This window comes from Arachis ipaensis, chromosome B09, assembly GCF_000816755.2.
Source record: "Arachis ipaensis cultivar K30076 chromosome B09, Araip1.1, whole genome shotgun sequence".
Taxonomy (NCBI): domain Eukaryota; kingdom Viridiplantae; phylum Streptophyta; class Magnoliopsida; order Fabales; family Fabaceae; genus Arachis; species Arachis ipaensis.
The window spans coordinates 27590292-27596467 of NC_029793.2; the positions used below are offsets into that span (position 1 = coordinate 27590292).

At 39.2% G+C, this 6176-nt stretch overlaps 1 long non-coding RNA gene across 1 annotated transcript; it reads right to left on the bottom strand.

Moving 5' to 3' along the window:
• LOC110266303 lies at nucleotides 3028-3436 on the bottom strand. Its single transcript, XR_002353551.1, has 2 exons — nucleotides 3334-3436; nucleotides 3028-3244 (listed from the first exon to the last, which is right to left on the bottom strand). It is a non-coding gene; the product is annotated as an uncharacterized LOC110266303 (long non-coding RNA).

Consider the following 6176-nt stretch of genomic DNA (forward strand, 5'->3'; position numbering starts at 1 on the left):
ATGAATAACTGTCCTATAGGCTGTGATATCACATTGTCGGTTCAACTACCAACCCAACACATCTCCATGGAGATGTCGCCCTTCGGAATCATAATGGGAACCCCCGAGATATGGTGCTCGGAACACCGTCTAGGATTTTGTGCCTGCACACTCTAGTGATTCGAAGGGATGCGAGCAGGATATTGCCACGGACCTCACATCTCAACGCAAGCGGGACGAACCAAAATCCAAAGGGATGCGAGCAGGATATTGCCGCTACCTCGACAGGTGGGATCCAACCAAACCGTCCCTGCCAGGCGCATAGCGTCTCAACAATCTCAGTATAAAACAATGATTCAGTGGTTTTCAAAAATAATTTTTTTCAATATATCATGGATCCATCATTCCATTCCGAGTCCCAGACTCATCTCAACCACCATCAATTCAAAATTTCCACAATTCATAGTTAGTGATCATCAACACAATACTTCGCCTCCTCATTCAACCAAAACTATCCTCAGTACTCCAAAAACCTAAGTCTTTATTTTCTAAACTTTTTACAAGAAATATACCTAATTAAACTTACCTAAAGCATCCTCCATGTGTTGACACCTAAAAACAAGCTAAAAGATCTTAGATAAGTGCCACGGAAGTTTACAAGCTTGTCGGGAAGGTGAAACAGTTAAAAACAAGATTTTTATTGAAAAACAGGGCAGTGTGCGTACGCACAAGGGGGTGTGTGCACATGTCGAAGAGGATTTTCAAATGTGTGCGTACACATAGAGGTATACGTACGCACAGAAAGTAAAAATTTCAACTCTGTTCATCCGCACAAGATGTGCGAACGCCCTCAACAGAGTGCACCTTCCAACGTGTGTGTGCGCACATGGGTGTGCGTGCGCTCCCAGCAGCAGCCATATCCCCGTGTGTGCGTACGCACAAGGCTGTCCGTGCGCACAGTTTCAAAAATTCACAGGGTATGCGTGCGCACACAAATCAGAAATCACAAATTCTGCAGCATTCACAGAATTCAGATTTCAGACACCAACTTTCAACGGTCATATCTTTTTCTACAAAATTTGGATTTCCACAAAAAAATAAACCATTTTAAAGCTTTTTGAATTATCTTTAATTTGATATAAAAATCATTCAATTTTAAAAACCGTAGTTCAAGATATGATCCGTCGAATTTAGCCTAAAATCTATTTTTACCAAAAATTTCTAAACCTCAATTTTACGAAACTTTCAATACAAAATTGCTTATTCCACTTTCAAAAGAGTTCCAATGTACCTAAACTATATGCATATACTCTCAATTCATTCCTCAACCTATTAATATACAATTTTACCCACTTCCATCCAAAATTCCCCACTTTCAAGCCTCCAATTCTCAATTATTACAACTCAAAGCATCATTTTATTATTCTCCTTATTTATCAACATCAATACACTTCAAAAATTATTATCAATATCCAAATTCATCATTTTCAATCTGACATCATAAATTAACTTCAACATTCATCAAAATCATCACATATCAACATTCATTACCAACTAATTCAATCCTATCCTAAGGTCTACTAGCCTAAGTGTCCAGAAATATTATATATTACATAGAAAAATCGAAACCATACCTTGGCCGATTTTCAATATGTACAAAAATCCAAATTGCGTGCAATTCAAGCTTCCAACCACAACCAAGCTACCAATTCAACTCCAAGTTCCAAGTAAAAGCCAATAATCACAACTTCAAGCTATAAATACACATAATTCATAACCAATCAACCTAGGGTTTATCTTACTAAAAATTCACAAGGGTTCAAGACACTTTTACCTTGTCCAACAGTTTTGGAAGGAAAGTCTATAGTAATCAAGTGCTAGAGTGTACCTAAACACCCAAAATCACAAAATTTCACTCAATACAAAACCCAAAAACTCAAAATTCTTAGGGCAATAAACTGGGCAGAGCCTAGTAAAAAGCTTACCACAATACCTATCTAGAAGTGACGGTCTCGGTGAGAGCTTCACGTAGCCGCTAACGACACATAAATCGGAGCACCGTAGCTCCAGTTATGATCGAAAGAGTGATGAAGTGAATAGTAACTCTCCTCTCCCCTTTCACTCTTAACCTAGCAGCTGGAATTGGTGTTTATGAGAAGTGAATGTGCTGAATGGCCTTCACTTATAGGTATTTATATGTTGGACTTAGGCTCAGTTTGAGCTCGGTCCAACCCGTTAATATTTTTGGTCCGTTTGGCTCAATTTTGGGCCAAACTTTTAAAATTAGTGCTCGATTTTTAATTTTAATTATTTTCCTAACTTTTGCTACTGTTTTTACTGCTCTTACACAATACCAGACATATTTAGGGCGATACTGCCAATTAATTTACTAGTACGCATTTTTACGCAATTTTCTGAAGAAAATTACATTTTTCAACTTAGAAAAATCTACTGAGTCTGAATATCATATTTAAATTTTATAATTAATATTCTAAAATTTTGAACCTAATTCGGGCAATTAAATTATTATTATTATTTAACGTTAATTAATTGGTTAATTAATTCGCAGTTCTTACAAATATGATTTCTCAAGTCCAACCTTTTTCTAAATAAACAAAGTCTTAAGTTTAATAATAAAATTTCGATAGAATCTTCCCTAAAACTCGGACTTTGCCACCCTTTTCGGGTTCCAACCGAACCATTCTCAACCTCTTTTCAAACATTTTCAATAACTCAGACTAGTTACAATATCATAAATCATTTTTGATAAATCAATAAAACTCATTCCCAATATCTCAGATCGTTTCAAAGGCGAATTCATTTTCAATATCAAATTAACCTCAAACCAACAAAATTATTTTACATAGTATTTAATCAAACCAACTTTTCAACTCAATAATCAGAAACAGTCACAATTCAATCATCATCATAATAGCCTTAAATCAAGTACAAAAGTCAACTAAACATCTCCAATCAATCAATAAACCATTCAAACTAGCATTTATATTCATTTCAGGCAACTCAATTTAATTCATAAAACTTGCGAAATCATAAAAATATATTTTTCTTATTAATATCGACTTCAAACAATTCTTAGTAGTGAATTAAGTTTAAGAAATCACCCCTACCTCATTCACGATTTAATTACGTGACAAATTCCGTTTCCTCTTGGCCTATACCCTTAGCAGTCACAACTACAGCCCATTCCACCGTCGCAGCAACGGCGGCAACCCCAAACGCGACATGCAACAACCAGGAATCAATCCTTCATTACCAAAACCTCAGAATTTTCACCAAAAATATAACATAACGCATATACACTAGCTATGAGGGTTTTGAAACAGAAAGGCTTACTGTAACAAAGGGAAAACACAGAAACAGAGCGACAGTGGATCTCGGCAGTGGCAGCAGCATTTCCCGGCGACAGAGGCGTGGTGGCGTAGCTGGTTCCCCCTTCGAAGCCCCCCAACAGTGATGCGATGGATCTGACAATGATGGGATTCTCGGCGGCAGCAGGAGCTTCTGATGGCGATGACGTCTGGTTTACGAATGACAGCGACGACGAAGCGCCAACGGCGATGGCGACGGCTTCTTCCTCCCGCTCACGCTCCTCCTCTCTGCCTCGGACTCGATGGTGGCAACGTGCGGAAGGCAGCTTCCTCTCTTGCACGGTTTACTCAACTGCGTCCCCTTCTCTCCTCTTCGTCAGTGGAAGCGGCGGCAGCTTCGCAGTCTACAGCAGCGTCAACGGTGGTGGCGAGACCCACGGCGCCAGCGCTGTCTTGCTCTGCTTCTCTCTTCTCCCACAGCTCTGATTCTCCCTCTCTTCCCTTCTCAGCTCTCCGTCACTCTCTTTTTTCTTCCTCTAATTTCTCTTCTTTTCTTTTCCATTTTGTTTGTTGAAGTTGTATTGTATGTAGAGGTTGGCGGTGGTGAGTGAGTTATGAGGGAGGGTGAGCGTGGCTAATTGAAGAATGAACAGGTGGTAGGGGTTATACATGTAGGTGAATTGGGTAAAAGGGTTAGGGTTTCAATATGGGATTAGGGTTTTGTGTATGAAATTCGGGATTTTTGGTAATTTAGTAATTTTAATAAAATTAAAGAGTAATATAGTAACCGAAAACTAGTTCCAAATCCAATAATAATATCTATAAAATTATCATTTAATCATCAATTTACAAATTATTTTCAACTCAATACTCTAATTGGATCCTTCTGATGGCAGCTTGGATGGCGGCAAAGAGACTCACAGTGACCGTATAACCTGGCACAGACAATCTCAGCAACAACTCTCACGGTAAAGGTAAACTTAACGGATAAAGAAACTGAAGCAGGATTAGGGCTTACCAACAGAGGATTCAGAGAGGCGGCGGTTTTCGGCAGCAGAGGCGGCGGTGGGGCAGCCGCAGCTCCGGTGACGCTCCGACGTGGTGCTTACATCGAAAGCAGAGGCAACCACCAGCCACGGCGCCAACTAGGAACGGCCTTGCGTGGCGGTGCACAGTCCGACGATGGCTCGGCAGTGGCGAGGAGTGGTGACGGCATGAACGGCGATGAAGGTGGCTGGCTTCAACGACGACGATTTCCCTCAGCGGCGGTTCAGACGAGGACGGCGCCAGAGATCTCCCTCTCACACGTTGTCTCTCTTCTCAGCGACAGAATAGCTCCCTCACTCTTGCTTTCTCTCCTTCCTCGACGGCGGTTCGGGGACAAATCGGTGGCAAGCTAGATGCGGCGAGATGGTGACGCAGCGGGACACGAGCGGCGGTGGCGGGACCCAGTGGCGCCGGCGCAACCTTCCTCTTCTCTTCTTCCCCCTCGTTTCTCTCTTTCTCTCTGCCATCCCTTTTCCCTCTCTTTTTCTTTCCTTTACTGCTGCTGCTTTGTCTTAGGTTAGGTTAAGAAGGAAGAAAGGGTAAATGGCGGCTAATTTAGGGGAATTAGGGTTAGGGTTGTGTTTTGGGGATTTAAGGTTTAGGTAAAATATTAATTAAAACTAAACTTAATCCAATAATAATATCTATACAAATACTATTTAATTATCAACTTAAAATTTATTTTCAAATAAATACTCCAATTCAATAATTAGAGATAATAAAAATCAATTTTCTTTATAATCATGAAATAAAGTTAAAAACCTAATTATTCAAATTAAAGCATATAAAATTCTTATTATTATTCAATTACTAAAGCTTTAAATCATATATAAGAAATTGCTTAATTGATATATAAAATCTCTTAAAAATATAATCTCAATTATATATAATAAATTATAAATAAATTTCTTATTTAACTTTTAAAAATCTGAGGTCTTACCGCTACGAATAGGACCATCAATTTTTGTGTATGGTTCTGTTACTGAGAATTTACCACCATGAGCTGAAGTGTTTGTGTTCTTGGGTTGTTGTAGGTTATCAATTGCTGCCTCCAGATGAGCAAAACGGGCATCAGTTGCAGTCTTTTTTGGTTCAAAACATCAATTAAGCGAGAAAGCTCATTAGTTATTGTATCCACTTTTATATGTAGGCTTTTTTTTTGAAGTAAAGGAGCTCAACACAACAAAATAGAGCAAAAAGGGACAAATAACTAAACAGAAGACAAGAATCAATCTATAGTCATCTTCAGCATTGCCATCAACAACCATTTGGATCAACTCTACTCGACTCTTTGTAGCTTATAAGCGACCTATTGATAACTTCCACAACTCCTGTTTCTTGACTCCTGAAGATTCTGTCGTTCATTTCCATCCATATTTGCCAAACGATAGCAAAAAACCCAATTAGCCACCCAGAAGATTCCTCCTTCCTTACAGTTACTCATGTCCAGCTTTCAAAGTGTTGTTTAATTGTCCCTGGAACAACCCACAATCTACCATAGTCGAACAACCATGCACACCACACCTGTCAAGTAAACTGACAACGAAGAAACAAGTGGCGAAAGTCCTCAACATCTTTTTTACATAAAACACACACGCTATCATGCTAATCAATAATGCCTAACCTACGTAATCTCTCTTTAGCATTGACTCTACCAACTAGCACAAACTAGGTAAATAACTCAATACGTGGAGGTACTAAACCTCTCCAAATGGAACTAGTGAAACTATAACTCGTAATGTCCTCCAGAAGTATTTTTGCCTACAAAACCTACACAAAGGAGTTAGTAGAATAAACGCCTGATTTATCAAATTTCCACAC